This window comes from Equus przewalskii, chromosome 19 (genome assembly GCF_037783145.1).
Source record: "Equus przewalskii isolate Varuska chromosome 19, EquPr2, whole genome shotgun sequence".
NCBI classification, from domain to species: Eukaryota; Metazoa; Chordata; class Mammalia; order Perissodactyla; family Equidae; genus Equus; species Equus przewalskii.
In genome coordinates, this window is record NC_091849.1 from 16,026,548 (window position 1) to 16,044,055 (window position 17,508).

The 17,508-nt window shown below is 39.4% G+C and overlaps 1 protein-coding gene across 12 annotated transcripts in view; it reads right to left on the reverse strand.

Moving 5' to 3' along the window:
• Nucleotides 1-17,508, reverse strand: part of ATXN1 (ataxin 1) — a 384,333-nt gene that overhangs the window by 229,220 nt on the left and 137,605 nt on the right. For all 12 annotated transcript variants that reach the window (XM_070585090.1, XM_070585092.1, XM_070585089.1 and 9 more), the window contains one exon: nt 9,009-9,138. The gene's annotated coding sequence lies outside the window, so the exon portion shown is untranslated. The remainder of the gene's footprint in view (nt 1-9,008; nt 9,139-17,508) is intronic.

Here is a 17,508-nt window from a genome sequence, read left to right on the forward strand (position 1 = left end):
TACACATGAATAAGCAAACTCTCTCTTGCACTCACAAAATTACATCATGCACTTTAATTATAACAGTAAATGCTGCCAAAAGGAATTTTACTTTCGCTATTTCTCATCACCCTTGTTTTTTTCTCAGTGAGGAAGATCGGCCCTGAGCTAACATCTGCTGCCAATCTTCCTCTTCTTGCTTGAGGAAGATCGTCCCTGAGCTGACATCCATGCCAATCTTCCTCTATTTTGTACATGGAACGCCACTACAGCATGGCTTGATGTGGGTCTGTGCCTGGGATCTGAACCCGTGAACCCTGGCCGCCGAAGCAGAGTGAGCAAACTTAACCACTACACCACCGGGTCGGCCCCTATTACCCTTTCTAATTAATGTTGACGTATCTTTTCCATGTTAGAGTGTATTCAACAGATGGATATATATGTGTCTGTGGATATCCATACAAATGTACCCATATTCATGAATGCACACACAGATACGCTCATATGCATACAGACTCATCCCCACGTTAGTATCCATTTATAAATATAGCTTGTTCCACTCCCCAGCATGCAAGTGAATACACACAAACAGCATATAATCCAGTTGATTTCCTTTCATTAACTTTTGTAGGAGATTAAGATAAAAAGCTTAAAAAAAAGCCACGTAGACACTTCACAGAGTCTGTGATTAAGAGACAGAAGCTAATGAGACAGATGGGCTGCCACATAAAGGGAAGTCAGCGCGCCAGCCCACACTTTGTAAAGCCGGACTGGGCTTCACCTTTCCATTTCAAGTCTTCATCATTGAGCATCCTTCTTACTATACTCTTGTTCCTAGCCCAGAGACCCCCTCCTATCTCTGCCGAAACCTCCCAAAATGAGGATTATTAAATGAAACAAGACAGTATCCTTTTTCTTTCGTCTGTTATTCAAAGGTTTACTCAGAGGCAATATTTACTACAAAATCCTGTGGTTTATAGCTCAACAGAGAGTGGACAACTCTGTTACAGAGCTCGGTGAAAAATTTTTAGAAAAATCCCTTAAATGTAAAAGAATTTCGGGGCCAGAAAAACGAGGGGCAGAAAAAAGTAATTCATGTATATTTTTACATTTTTACACAATAGATTTTTCCTCTACATGACTGGCCCTCTAAGTCATTCCCACAGGTGTTCACTGTCCCTTACAGTTTCTCCGCAGTATGTATTTACAGAAAGAACAGGCAGGCTTCATGTTCACAAAACAGTTTTTTAATGCATTATCTCACTTGAGCCTCCCAACAACCCTGTTAGACACAATTATCCCTGTTTATAGGTTAAAAACAAAACTCTCAGATTTTAAGTGATTTTCTCTAAGGTCACAAAGCTAACAAGTTGCACAAGTGCAACTCAAAACCAGAATTTCTGACACCAAATCTCTCTTTTTTTTCCATGACATGAATTTTATTTAATTTTCCTTGAATTCATTTTTGGTTCCATTTGATCACAGTAGACTAGATGAGCTCTGCTCATTGCCTGAAGATTTTACGTGCTTCTAAATGAAATTAACCCTTTAATCCCGACATTTCTTTTTAAAGTTCTCTCTTTTCTGGTTAAACTAAAATGTCTGGGCTCCCTTAGCATCTGCTTCCTTTATTCCCTGGAATCTCCTTTTTGAGAAATCTCATGTCCTATTATCTGATTATTTCTATCCATGTTGACAAATCTTTCCTTTGCTTTTTTTTTTTCACTGTTGTTTTGCACATTGCTCAGTATTTTTCAATTTTATCCACTACTACATCCATGTTCATATTCTAATATTATCACAATGGTTACTCCCACTCCAGAAAATCCAAAGAATTCTACATTTTTATTCAACCGCATTTGTCTATCAGGTACATTTCTTGAATTTTCCTTCTCTGTCACTGTTATTACCAAGATCTTTGAATTAAACAGAAGGGTTTTCCGGTCTGCCAGTTCATCCTTTCTGAACCGTTTGAAAGGTGCCTTAACATAACGACTTCTCAGCATAGTGCATTCCGATGTCATAAATACTGAACCATGATATTATCCTACACAGGGGGCAAGGAGAAGGTGGCTCTCAAAAGACGGTTCTATTTGTGTGCCAACACAGCCTGATAATTAGACCACCAGGAAAAGAGAGAGGAAAAAACGATGAGATTACAGCTCAATGAGACGTCAGACAAGCCCCTTCTTTGGCGTGTGTGCAGGAGATCCTTGACTGTGGTCGCCTTAGAGCTTCTGGAGCCAAAGTCCACACTGTCTAAACCATAGAGATAATCAGACTTCGGGGCATACCACCCTCCCTTCTTATTGCTCAACTCTACTTTCCCTGCTGTTTTAATTGGATTATTTTGGAATCTGCTATTTCTGTCTCCCTCCTTTCCCCAAACTGTCATATAAGTACTGCAGCTTGACTATTACACAGCTGCCAAATTTCACTCCAGAGAAGGCTGCATTTCAGTGGCAAGTGAAGTGATGCTCCCTCTGTGCCACTGGAATACTAGCTTAAGGGGCTAAGCATCTGGAAGGGGGTTGCCTTTGTGCAGGAAAGGAGTGTTGTGTTTTGTTTCATCATGATCACTGGAGGAGCAGGTCATTAGCTCCACCTGAGCATGAAGGCGGATACGAACCAAAACACACTCGATGCATAGACTCAAATGCCAGGAGAAAAGACAAACAGTGCTGGGACTTTTCATAGGTTCTTTTCTACAGGGACTTCAAAGCCTTAAAACATCAAGGACGTACGACGATGATCATTTTTAGAAGTGGAAGAGGCCTCAGAGAGTAACCTGCTCATGTGACAGATGTAAAACTTGGAGGTACAGAGTAAGTGAGCAGCTCATTCAAAGCCTTCCTGATCCCTAGACCCACTTGAACTTGGGTTCAGCCACAGATGCACTCAGAGCATCACATCTCTGCCGGTGGGACCAAACACAGCCCCAGCTTCTAAAGCATACGATATCAGCACTAAATTTCTTGCTTGGTTTGGTTTTACTTATTTGTTTTAGACACTCAAGAAAATCTCCAACAGAAAAAAAAAACCAGAGTGTGAAGTAGAGAGGAGACACGACACAGTAGAAGTCATGGCAGCCAATGTTTATGGAGCATCAACTACGTGCCAGGACAGGAAATGGTCTAAAGGTTCATATGTATCTAATCCTCCCAGTGACCTGCTGTGCTCCCTTTACAGAAAAGAAAAATGAGGGGTAGAGAAGAAAGGATATTTCTGAAGACAAAACAGGAGGAACAGAATATAATCACCAAGTCATAGAAACTACCTCCCCCAAATTTACTAAAACACTTAGTGAAAACCTAAATAAATATCAACGATATATTTCTCATTTAATCTAAAGAGATGATCTTTCTAGACACTGCTTGGCATACAGAAGCATGCATCTGCTGTTCTTGCTAACTCAAATAAAAAAGTCTGTTACTCTGAAGTTCTGTATGTTATTTCTCAATCTCATAATGATAATGGTTCTTGCAGTAACTGATGAACAATCAATGACTCACTACTTGAACTCTGGTGAAATGAAAGTCACTAAAGATACTGAGCGGTTCTTAGGTTAGGCGGGAAGGGGACTCAGTGATCTTTATGTTCCCTTCCACTGCTAAACACTACAACACCAAAAGGTATAATGTCTAACATTCTAGAATTTAGAAAACCTATTTAAATGCTTCCTCTTGTTCGATAAACTCTAAAAGAAAAAACAACAGTAATTTGAAAAGTATCACAGAATACTGACACTGACATTTCTACTTGCAGTCACTGCTCACACTTTAAGTAGTACAATTCGCCACCACAAGAGCAGGAACAGTGTATCAGAGGGGAGGAAATCTCTGCAGTATTCTGCTCTAGGGTCCCAACATGGAAAGACAAAATGGTAGGCTTCGCTATCAGCTCTTTCCTAATGTGCTTTACTCTGTCAAATAACAAAATATTCTACCTTGTTTCACAAAAGTTAAAAGAACTGTGAGAATGTTTGCACCCTGACACAGTAAATCACATTATTTATGGCTTTCAAAGAATAAAATGCTTCCACGGAAGTCTGGTAAGTTATTTTAGAAACTCTACTACACTCCAAAGTACTTTTGAGAAGCTATGCCTACATATAAAACACTATATACTCTTGTGCCTTTGTCTCTACAATTTTCCTTTCGCCATGAGAAACATTAAGTGTGCTAAAATAACACCTTCCCGCAAACTGACTATGAATTATGGAGGCTACCTTCAGAGTGAAAGAACTCAGATGGAAAAGAAAAGAACATACTTCTGCTGAAAGATAAGTTTTGAGATCCCTATTTTAAATATTTAATGAATATCAATAGCTTTTCTTAACCATGGAAATGCACAGTGCAAATCCCGGAATGCAGTGTTTGCCTTGGGGGGTGGGGGTGGGTGGAAGGGACAACTAAACTGGGCTTGTCAAAGAAAGGTAAAGTATATAGTAGAGGTTTGAGCCCCAGAAGAAAGCAGTTGACTAGGAGGGGACAAGACAGAGAAAAAAGAGTCCCTCACTGATAGTAAATCCAAAGCCAAAAATATAGTCTTTACCAAACCCACATTCAAGGCCGAAAGCGATAAAAGAAGTCTCTGAGTGGATTTTATTATTTAAGAGACCACTAAAAGCACCCAGGAATGGACGGAGGAAGGTTAAGAAGAACCACAATCCCACAAGCAAGCTGAGTGGAACAGCACCACATACTAAGGGGGTCAAGATGTGACTATTTTGGACCTGGAACTTAAATCTGTATAAAGTTAACCACGCTTGTGCACCAAAGGCGGACTTATTTCTATAATTAATGTCACTCTCTAAGGTGAACGATGGTGGATAAGGTAGGAAAAGGGATACAGTTAGTCAAAGTTAGAGTAAAGTAAACGTGTTCTGGTGAAGCAACCACCCCACTTCCTCCTCTGGGTGGTGCTTGAAAAAAGAAAGTACCACCATACACCATGAGCCATCCGGAAGTCTAACATGTTTACACAGTCATAGAGCAAAATATATGCATTTCACAATTTCTTAAAATATGGATTATCAATAGCAAGCATTATTTAGATTACCTAAATCGAGAGATCAGTAGCTGCACGATTTTTACTGGCCCTGACAATTGTGCATTCAGGCAAAGTTTTACAACTGTCTTCTCTCCATACCTTCTTTGTTTCCCAATCTGATCCCTCTGTCAACAATCCCAACCTCACTGCTAGACCCTGACTATTCTCTGGTTCTTTCTGCCTTATGCCTTCCGGAGCAACAGGTCTTTCTCCATTGATTTCTCCAGTTTCTCCTTCCAGATGCACTCCATGCATTCTTTTAGAATGGTCCAGTTCAGCATGCCTGTTCACCCAAACCAGGTTATAACGCGGTCAACTGCATCTCCCGTAGCCACGTCAACGCCATTAGGGCAGGCCTCATGTCTGTCTTGTTCCCTTGCACACCTCCAATGCTTAGAACTGTACAAGTACATAGTTGCCCCAAAAGAGGTATTTGTTGAAGGAATAAGTGAGTGATGAGTGACTAAGTAAGATTAGAATATAAAGACATTTTCTCAGTTTCTCACCATTCAAAAGTTGTGCTTCACTCTGTCCTGGCACAGTCCTAAGGCAACCCAAAGACCCTACAGGACTCTATGAATCGAATCTGGTCTTGCAGATAGGATTCCTACATGGTTGCCAAAACGGGCTGGATATGGAGCCAATCAAAAGCTGCTGGACCACAGGTCCGAGGCCACAGCCTAGATAAAAGTGGTTAAATATTCTCCCACTTTTCTGCCTCCCTAGAGAAATTCACTCTGGTAAGCCTCTGATAATCAACACATCTGCATCTCTGCACACCAGCCAGCGAATCACAGCAAGAGAAGCGTTTCTTCTCTCTGTTTGAGTCCCTACTGATTCTGTAGTTTAGGAAGAATCTAAGTGCTAACCAAATACCAAATGTTCCATATGGTAGTGCTATTACCATTCTCACTACTGCGACGTACAGCCTTTCTACCTACACTCACGAGGTGCCTCACTGGAGTTTGGCAGAACATTGTGAACTCTTTTCCTGACCTATATACGCTAACACATTTGTTGTTCTCTCTCCCTTTATGAACCTATTAATTTGATTGAAATAACATATGTATGTGTACAAATACAAGTTTTATTTTCTTATTCATCCTCATAATCATTTAGAGAATAATTAATGAGCCATTAAAGTGGAATTCTTAAGCTAAACTGTCTCAAATTAGGAATTCAGATGTTCCTCTTTTACTGAAAAATACAGAGCTGTTCAAATTAGACCCGAAATTTGGGCCAAAACGCATGTGGTGTCTACATACACAGGAGTTGCAGAGTATCCAGTGAAAGGCACTGACTGAAGCCAGACAGGTCGCCTTGTGTTTGTCTCCTTAATGCCAAATAATTCATTCACTCTTTTTCCTTCTACCTATCAACCTTATAATGCAGCTAAAGGGTTGAGGGACCCAAACCCCACGGTTTTCCCTTTTATGTTTATGTAAGATAAAGCATACATTTCCTAAGAGCTGGGGGTCTCTCTTTCTACCTTCTCTTTCATTCGTTTAGTGAGAGGAAGCTTATTTAGTAATGGGGGAAAGAGGTGAGCCTAGCAGGGCAGCTCGCCTATGGAGCTGGCCAGTTAGAGACTCTTTATGTGCAGTTCCAAGAGGTCAGGAAGCTTGCTGGACCCAAGGTACTCGCTGTAGCACAGTAGCCAGGCAGCCTGGGGTTGGGATGAGGCTCTGCTCTCACACTAGGGCTGCTCCAAGAGTCCCACTGCCAGGTGACACAGACAGCTTGATTTCACAGCTCCGTGATGAATGGGCCTCTGACTTGCTGGCTTTAACCAGGCAGTTTCTCCAGGACTGGGACTGCTCCACAAATTCAAGTTAAAGCCATTAAGAAATATATTTAACTTTGTTTTGGATACCAGAGGAGGAAGAACAGGAGGAAGAAGGGAAAAATAATTTTACAGGATTGGGATTAGACTACAGTCAGTGTCATACTTTGCTTTTTTAAATTTCTATCGTGACCATTTTCTCTTATCATTAAATATTCTTTTCAAATAGGACTATTAATGATTTCAAACATTTCACATTAATTTACTTGCAACAACACTCTAGGAGATGGGTACTGTTATCTAAATTTTACAGACTTAAGACACTGAAACATAAAGTAACTTGCCCAGCGTCACATCTCAAGAAAACAGCAGAGCTGGAATTTGAGTCCAGGCAGTCTGAAGCCTGCAGTCTTATCTACCATCATCTATAGCCTCTGAATCACACGGTGCTCCCATAATTACATTTAATCATGCTCCCAATGTTGGACAGCTATATATAAATGTACATGTATTTATACACACACATATATACACGCATCTTCTTTTTTTCTTTTGAGGAAGATCAGCCCTGAGCTAACACCTGCCAATCCTCCTCGTTTTTTTTTGCTGAGGAAGAATGGCCCTGAGCTAACACCCAGGCCCATCTCCCTCTACTTTATATGTGGGACACCTACCACAGCATGGCTTGATAAGTGGTACATAGGTCCGCACCTGGGATCTGAACCGGCAAACCCCAGGCCGCCAAAGCAGAACACGTGAACTTAACTGCCACACCACCAGGCTGGACCCCACATATTCATAGTTTTTAACGAATGAGCAGTACAACTTCAGACCCATGTTTAATGAGGGCTGTTTATTAAATACCTTTTCATTCTTTTTTTTAAGATTTTATTTTATTTTTATTTTTTATTTTTCCTTCTTCTCCCCAAAGCCCCCCAGTACACAGTTGTATATTCCAGTTGTGGGCCCCTCCACTTGTGGCATGTGGGACGCCACCTCAGCGTGGTCCGACGAGGGGTGCCATGTCTGCACCCAGGATCCGAACCGGCGAAACCCCAGGCTGCCCAAAGTGTAGCACACGAACTTAACCCCTCGGCCACAAGGCCGGCCCCCTTTTTATTCTTTTTAAGGAATGAAAAACTATGTTTTCCCTCGAAAATGTATTCATATCCATTGATCTCATGGCAGTCTAAAAATATGTGGCCAAAAAAGGGAAAAACTTAAATTTCCCTAGGACCTCTTCATGCCCTCTTGATTTAGTATTATTTCTCAAATGTCAAAATCTGGTAAGTTTCAAGCATGCTACTGTCTACAAGAGGAAAGTCCTTCAAAATAGCATGATTTACAGATAAATGCCTTGCCCCTAAAAAAACACATGGAGGCACCAATTTCTCATAATCAATTGACAAAGACTTTTTGTTTTCAAAATTCTCAGCGCTGGAGAAATTATATGGAAGTAGGTACTGTCATACACTGCCTCTGGAAATATAAATTGGTATGACTTTACTGGACACTTGTTTGGCATAGCAAGTACCAAAAATCTTAAAACTCAGAAACTGTTAAATTCAGTAATTTACTGCTAAGGAATTATCCTAAGGAAGCCATAAATAATGGCAATACAGAGTAATAAGAACATTCTTGGTAGCATAAAAGCAAAACAATTAGAAACAACCTAAATGTCCAACTAGAGGGGATCAATTAAATATATTTTAGGACATGTATTCCATGGTATACTATATAATCATTAAAAATTATGCTGTGAAAAAATATTTGTTGCTATGAAAAGATGTTCATTATTACATTATTAGGAGGAACAAAAAGGTTAGATGATAGTATATATTATATTGTTCCCTACTACCATCTGATGGTGGTCTCTCTCGCTGAATTTATGAACATTATCCTCAGAATTATCCCTTTTTATCAATGCTTTGTCATCCATACTAATCAGTGATCTCAAAATAAACAAAAGTTATTTTCTTTCCCACAAAAAAAGCAAAGCTTTCATTTTTATAAAAGAAACAAAAAGAATTAATAGATGGAGAATATGTGAATATACAGACGGATGTATGCATGCTTATGTTGTGTGTTTGTGTTGTGTGTGTGGGAATACATATGTAAACAACCCCATCACTATCTTGGGGACTTTATAATTAAATGATAGTTATTTTTGGTTAAAAATTTTGGAGATATTTACCTGTACCATGTGCTTTCATCACAATGGAGAAACAGAAGCAGTCAGTTCCTTCCCAGCAGATCTTTTCGACACAGATTTTGCTTGAGTAGAAAGGGTAGCAGTAGAGAAACTCACTGTAAAATGCCTAGACCTGTAATTATAAAAAACAATATTACCACTGAGTTAGGCAGCTTTCTGTGGCCTTCACTCACATTAGCTGAAGGCAAAGAAAAGAGAAACATATTTGCATAATCTCTTTCTCTCTCCCTTTCTCACATGCATGCACAGTTCTTAAAAGAGATTGTCAAAAACTCAGTAAGCAGACACATAGCCAGTACTCCTCCCCAGGGATGAGAGGTTCTGGCCATGGGTTGCTTCCCATCACATCTCTTGACCTTAGCGACATCCCCAGCCTTATGATCCTCTTCTTTTCCCTCCTTCCCTGCCTAAGGATTCCAAAACTTCAGAGAAATAAAAAAATAAAAAATAGTTCTTCTCTAGAAAATGTCAGGGACATTACTGAATTTGATGCTCTCTAAGATTCCTTCTGGTTACAAAGTTAAACAAATTCACTACACATATTTACCGTAACAGCCTGCCTTTCACTTTCGCAACCATACGTGTCTCTCTATTGAGGACTCAGGTAAAGCATGCTATCAAGGTTATCCGAAGTCATCATTAACATTTTCTGAACACTTACCATGCTCCTGGCCTGTGCTAAATCTTTACCCACCTTACCCCACTCCACTGCACCCTTCAAGGCAGCCAGTAATCGTTGTTATCTCTCTTATTGACAAGAAAACTGAGAGTTCCTAGAGCTAGTAGATATTCAAGCCAGTATTTAAACCAATATCATTCATGGAGGCCGTGATTATAATTTCAGTATGATACCATCTCTCTAAAATTGATCTTTTTATCAACACTCCTGTACTTATTACAAAAACGTTAAATATCAAATCAACATCATTTTTCCCCAGAGTTGATATGTCACCTAAGTCTTAGCATTACTAATTCTTTTTGGATTTGACTGTCCTTTGATTTTAGTCCCCAATCTAAATTGAAATCAACATGCTCATATTTCAAATGAGAGTAAATTTATAGTTATTTCAGCAAATTAAAAACGTCAACTAAGCCCAAATCCAGATGCCAAAACACTGAGGAAAAATCTAAAATCCAAGTCCTACCTAAACGGTTAAATAAAAAACATCAGATAATAAAATCAAGAGCCATATGTGAATCCCTAATTTAAGATACAGAAATAAAGAGAGGAATGTCTATACATTGTAATATGTCTATGTTGTAAAAAAATACTTAAACATTTTTACCTATTTACAAATTCCACAAACTATAGGTCTTAGAATCACTGTAACACAACATAGATATAAGCATGTCAAGAAACCAACAACATTCTTTACAGGTCACATCATAATTACCCCCTTTGTACACATGCATTTATGTAGGTATTCACCTACATTACTCTGGTTATGCTCTGCACCTCTGAACATGCCAGTCTCTCTGATTAGCATATCTTTCCCCTTCTTGCCAAGTAGAAAACGCCTACTCTTTCTTCAAGGCCAACTTTGACCCTCAATCCTTATGACGTCTTCCCTCCCTCTCATCTGACGTTTTCCGGAAATCCAAGCAGAGTGGATTTGGCCCACTCCTCCATTTCCCTAGCTCAGCAATGGCACAAACATCATCTTGACACCCTCCTCTCCCAAATGATGCCCCATATGCCACCATCTAGTGGTGGAATCTACCACCAGCACACCAACTCTACTTTTCCCCCGCATCACCACCTCTGCTCTAGGCCGCCCACCATCACCACTCTGGACTATTACATTAGTCCCCCACAGCCCACTCTCCTACCGCCCATCCTCAGCTCCTGCTTAAACCACTGCAATGGCTTTCCACTGAGCTTAGATTCCTAACATGGCCCCAGAGCCCAGGATGGTCCAGTTCTTGTGTTCTTTTCCAGCCTGCACTCCAGCTCTTCTGGCTTACTTTTAATCCTCAAAAGCGTCTTGCTTTCCTAGGCCTTAAGCCCTTTGCACATGATCTCTTTGCTAAGACTTCTCCCCAAATCACCACCATCTTCACCAAATGGCCTTCAATTCTTTTCTCCTTTGGCTCTCAGCTCAGTCCTCTTCTGGAGAGAGAGCCTTTCCTGACCTCTTTGGCCAGGTCACCACCTCCCCCTGCAAGCTTCTTAGAATCACTCTCCCTGGTGACACTGATCACCTTTGTAGTTTACATTTTTTTTGTTAGTTTCATTGATTAATGCTTGTTTCCCCTACTAATTAGTAAGCTCCAGGAAGACAGAACTGTGTACGCTCTTGCCCACCCACCCTCTTATCTTCAGTATTCAACACAATGCTTGATATGTTACAGGTAGTCAATAAAAATCTGCTGAATGAACAAATGAGAAAAGGAAGAGGGGTGGGAGGACATCGCTTATCAAAACTTAATTAGCATTTGTTGAGATGCTTTACTGATGGCTTTTCAGCACGCAGAGCATAAGGTCTGCAATCCTTTGACCAGCATGCGAGGCTCCGTGTGACGTGAGCCCAGCCAGCTGTGTCACTCCTCCTGCTGCACTTGACACTCAGCACCTCTGGATTCCTGTAGCTCCCTGACCAACCTGCCTTGTTCCTGCTCATCTCTACGCCCTGGTCTATTCTGCTCCCTTTGCACATCGCCTTCTCAAACTCAAACTGATTCTTCAAGTCCCAGGGCTGGGGCTGCTATTCTGTGAAGCCCTCTCTCATATTTCCTGGGAAGCTGAGGCTCTCTTTCCCCATTTTCCTACAACACCCTGTACCTATCTCCATTAAAGCAATTATCATATTTGCCTGTACTTGGTCTTAAGCAAATGCATCTCTCCTAATACATCGTAAGTCCCTTAAGGCAAAGAAAGGGTGCTGCCTCATCACACTAAGCCCAGAGCTTAGCACAGCAGCCTGGCACATAAATAGTCAATATAAATATTTGTTGAATGAAGAAATGTACATACACACACACATATATACATTAAGTATCTATCATACATACATATATATTTCATATGTACAAAGCTCTAGAAGTGAGCATTTAAAATATATTAATATAGTATATTTTAATTATTATTACACGTTGTGAGGCATGATGGTTATAAATTCATCTGTAAAATGGGCATGACAGCATCTATCTCATAGGGTAGTTGAGAAAATTAAATAAGCTATGTAAGTAAAATGTTTAGCACAGAGCTCAGCATACTGGAAGCACCCTATAAATATTCATCATATAATCATGATCACTACCAACATTATCGTTAGGGCAACCAAACTGAATTTATAATTCATGCTTCAAATTCAACAGTTTTATTTGCCAACATTTTTTCCTATTAAAACATTAATTAACTTTAGCATCTCTGTAAGGCCATAAAAACGGCTAGAGAGGCACTTAGCAAACTAAGGATTAAAAAAAAGAGTCTTATTCTCTACAGCTGAAGGACAAATTATTGTCCTGTAGTCATCTGCCACCTATGTACAGAGGTACAAAAGCATCAACAGAAAAGAAGTATTTCTGTACAAAAATTATCTATAAAATCTAAATGACAGAAACAACAAATATTATCATTCAAGTGCTATAAACATTTAGCTGAAATAATTAGAAATGCTTACTGTAAATTATTTCTTTTGCTAAAAAACAGAGATACATATTCATCCATTTCTTTTCATTACTGGACGGAGTAATATGACTTTATAAATAAATATTATGTATTTGTCTAATGAATATGCCAGTAAATGTTTGAATTAATAGCAAACACTTTTCATACATTGTCTATTAGATGCTATTCTGATTTAGAATTGCTGAAACTTAATGAAATAGACTATGCAAAGAGGAAAAAGGAGGCAGACAATTTTGCAACAGTTTTTTGGGAAAGAATAACGTTAAGAACGAATTGTTTACAAATGCTGTCAGTACTTAGTTGAGCAGAATGAACTGGTAAAGATTATTCGACAAAGCAAACTTAGTGGTTTGTCCTACTTTGCTCTTTCTCTTGCATATTGGCCAAATTCAACTAATGACTACTATTTTATATACTGCGTGCTACTGAAATATAAGATACTATCATTATTGCATTTTGAGATTTCTATTCTCAAGCCATCTTTCTCTCTGTGATAAATGGTAAAACCCAAAGCAAGTCAGATTCCTAATTGTGCTTAACCATTTTCTGAGAAGTATTAGAGTTAGAGAGGGGAAATATCATAAAAATGCTAACTTCTTAACTTCTGATTGCTGTAGCACTAGTAAACTACTTTTAAACGGAATTATAATTCTATTAATTGCCACAACTATTGACCAGTTTAGCATAATGCAAACATACCATTCTCTGCACCATCATTAAGGTGGGAAGGTAGAGCAAACAAATTTAGCAAAAAAAAAAGTCTTAATTCACTCAGATAATTTTTATAAATTATCAGTTGAAAACACCCTTCTTACTTATTCAAACGTTACTCTTCTTTTAAGATTCAGCTCAGATGTCACTTCCTCTGTGACATGCTGCCACATATATTGTATTTGTCCTGCGGTGTGACGATCTGTTAGCCTCTCTTGACTGGGAGCTCCTGAGCGTCAATGACCAGGTCTGTGCATTCTTCCTAACAACCTACTCAGTTCTTTGCACATAAAATATCACCAGTAAATCCTGGTGCACGTGGTTCAATGTGTCAGTGAATACACACACTTTCACACTCTGCAGACGATGATGAAAATGCCACTCTTAAGACCACAGTTAAAATGCCACTAATTGTGATCTAAAGCTAAAGGTTACACTTAAAAAAAAAAGAATTCCATTTTTAGTGAAATGAAACTCTTAGCATTTTCACTTCCAGATGCATCAGCATTACATAAAAGATGTTGAAACTATTTTAGCAAATAGACATGCTGCACATTTTCCTGTCTGAGAATTAGTCTGAAAAATACCAAGCTCGACAGGGGCCTCTGGGTGTTCTCATGACAAACGTTCGGTCAAGTATTGATTCCACACACTCATGGAAATCTAGAGTAAGACACGACCTCACAACGCTAGCTTGTCACACATTAGGCTACTCAGCTGCTTAAGAATAAGCTGATGATCCCCTGGAGGGGTCTACCCACCCCTCCGGCACTGGCCGGCACTTCAGTGATGACGAATGCTAGCAGCAGAGAACTCCAGTCCTCAAAGAAGCACACCACCAGCACTGGGTTACATTTTCCACTTTTACTGTAATTCTCATTCCCACACGGACCAATTTCTCACATATCCGCTTTTAATTTTTCAAGACTGAACCTGTGAGCCTGTGACAATTTGCCTGGCTGTGTAACATATTACATCTTGATATACATGCCAAATCCTACTTCACTCAAAAGGCCATGTTTTGCTCAGGAAAAAAGCAGTGGGAAGCAAAAGCACAAGTTTCTCATCATAACCTATCCAAGCTGATCACCCACATTCAGAACTATTAGTCACTGTTGGGACAATAAATATGGTTTTTCCAAGAGGTCACCAAGCCTTTCTTGCTGGGTTCTCCTTCTTCCACGCCCCACAATTTTCTAGACATCGGAGGAAGAGGAGTACAGAGGGCTTCTATGTCTTCTGTCTTATTCCACTTCTTGGGTATTGTCAGCCTCACCCTAGATCCTCAGCCACCCAATGACCCCTGGGATTTCACTGCCAGACTGCACCTTCTAACCACTCCTGCATGATGCCACGACACTGAAGACTATGAAGAGGACTACAACAGGATATAGGTAGAATGTGGGAGCAACAAGGGAAAATTCTGGCTTACATTATCACCTTAAAACATTTGGGGATTTTTTTTTTTTTTTGGTGAGGAACATTCGCCCTGAGCTACCATCTACTGCCAATCTGCCTCTTCTTTTTTTCTCCCCAAAGGCCCAGTACATAGTTGTATATCCCAGTTGTAAGTCATTCCAGTTCTTCTATGTGGGATACCGCCACAGCATGGCCCCAAAAATATTTTTAAAATGTAATGTACAACATGACGACTATAGTTAACACTGCTATATGATATATATGTAAGTCGTTAAGAGAGTAAATTCTAAGAGTTATCACAAGGAAAAAATCTTTTTCTTTTCTTTTTTTTGTATCTAATGGGATGATGGATGTTAACTAAACTGATTGTGGTAATCATTTCACAATATATGTAAGTCAAATCATTGTATTGTACACCTTAAACTTATGTGCTACACGTCAATTATATCTCAACAAAACTGGGAAAAAAATTTTAAATCTAAAAAACATTGTGTTATGCAAACTGAAACCTCCAAAAGAATGTATGCAACATGTATATGATCTACAAGGCATAACAATAAAATGAACACCCATAAACCTACCATGCTACTTAAGACATTGCTAGTACTGATGCACCTACCTATTTGTTACTTCCCTAAGCTCTCCCCTGCCTCTTCTCCAGAGGTAACCACAATCCTGAATTTTTATGTATTATTCCCTAACATATACGTTAATTTTATTTGATTTTGAACTTTATAAATAATTCTATCATATTGTATGTAGTCTTCTGTGGCTAGTTTTCTTCACACAATGTTGTTTCTAAGATTTAACTATATTGTCACAAGTAGCTGTAGCTCATTCATTTTCTCTGCTGTATAATATTCCCTTGTGTGAATTCTTCAATATTCTTCTGCTGATGGGTTTTCTTAATTTTTAGTTTTTAGTGTTTTTGTTTTTTTATTTAAGAAACAATGCTGTTTCCATTAGAAACAATATACATAAGCAGAATTTCTCTGGGGTACTGCCTCGGAATGGATGGCTGGGTCACGGGGTAAATGAATATTTGCTCTTACATAATAGTACCAAATTATTTTCCCAAATAGCCATGCCAATCTACACTCCTACCAGCAGGGCACCCCATCATTTTTGTAAACTGTTAAATCGTTTAAAAATCAAGAAGGAGATCTGTTTGATCTAAAGCTGGTGTTTTTATTTTATAGGCTGAGTTATGAACATCCATAAAGGAATAAATGTCCTAGACCTCTCTGTCACACTGGTGAGTTTATACTTTGTTCCTCACTAAACAAATGAGAGCTCCTTCCTAAGATATGTTTATCTTTTTTTCAAATGCGGCATTAACTAACTACTTGGACTGGACTGAGGATAAATAATTTCAAGGCTCCTCATGGCTTTATTTCCCAAACATTCGATTCTTAGCCAGGTGGCTACCAAAGGTATCAAAGAATGCTCTAGAATATATTAGGTCCCAGGGATCAAAACTGCCCGCTTGGAACAGGATGTCATGTACAAACTTAAAATACACAAAACTATGGCAAATTGAGAGAACTCTTTATTTCCTTCAATACTAGAGAGAAATAGAGAAATAGATAACTGAAACAGACGAAGAAAAGCCTTAGTAGCTTTTATTTTAGAAGAGCAAAATAAAAAAACTTTTGTAATTAGGTTTTGACAGGCTTCGAGGAAAATGCTTCTTCCCTCCCCAAAAGCCCAAGGTCAGAGCTTGAGGCTACGGAACCTTTACTCCGGCTCAAAGTTTGAGCTCAAGTCAGCCAGTCCTATATCCTCCGGCCCCCCCACCTCCACCCCCTGCCCCGCCAATCTACAGACCTGGCTGGGTCTGAGTGTAGATTTAGCAAATAAAGAACATGAGGAGAGGCAGGAGGAGACTCGAAGAACACACTGAACAGAACCTCTCATTGCTAGAACAGTATCGAGTGACAGGATAACACTACAGCAGACAATGTAGTTAACTGGGAGTGCAACTAGTCTACCTTCTTTAACTAACACGAATGGAGACCAAGGCAACGATCTATGAAAAGCCAATTTGGGCCAGTACTGTGCAACAATTTCAACTTTGTTCCCTACAGGCATTTATTATTGGTAGTAACCACTATCTGAATTTTAAATTACCCTGACCATGTTTTCCCATTCTTTCTCCATCCTGGTCTTTCTTACTGGTTAACCCCAACAAGCAGAGAAATGTCTGAAGAGCAGGCACTGAAGGGAGATGAAGAATTGGAGGCCTTCACCTATACACTGGATGTCTCTGAAAAACTGGATGTGCTAAAAAGCAAAACAAACAAGTATATGTTATGAGTGCCTGTTAAGTCATTTATTTGAGTTTTTTGGGCATCTATTAGTGAAGTCTTATGCTTCTTATTAGATTCTCGCACTGTTTTAATTAGGTACAGCCAAGGGGCTTTGTTTTAATTACACTGGTGGTACCTTCTCTTTTTAGGCCAGTAAGCTGGAACCCAGCCAGGCAGTGTTAAGAGAGCAAACCTTTCCTTCTTGGTCAAAGCTCTCCAACTCTGGTTTATTTTCTACTAAGATCATGGTAAACACAGCAACCCTACTTTGATATTTAGTGTCTGGTACTGGATGCCCACAAATACGATGGGGAAAAAAAACTGTCTGTAACCTCAGGTGAAAACTCCAGATGATGACAGCTTTCAAGACTGGCAAAAATTTTAAAAGCATCACATTTTAAAGGATCCCTTT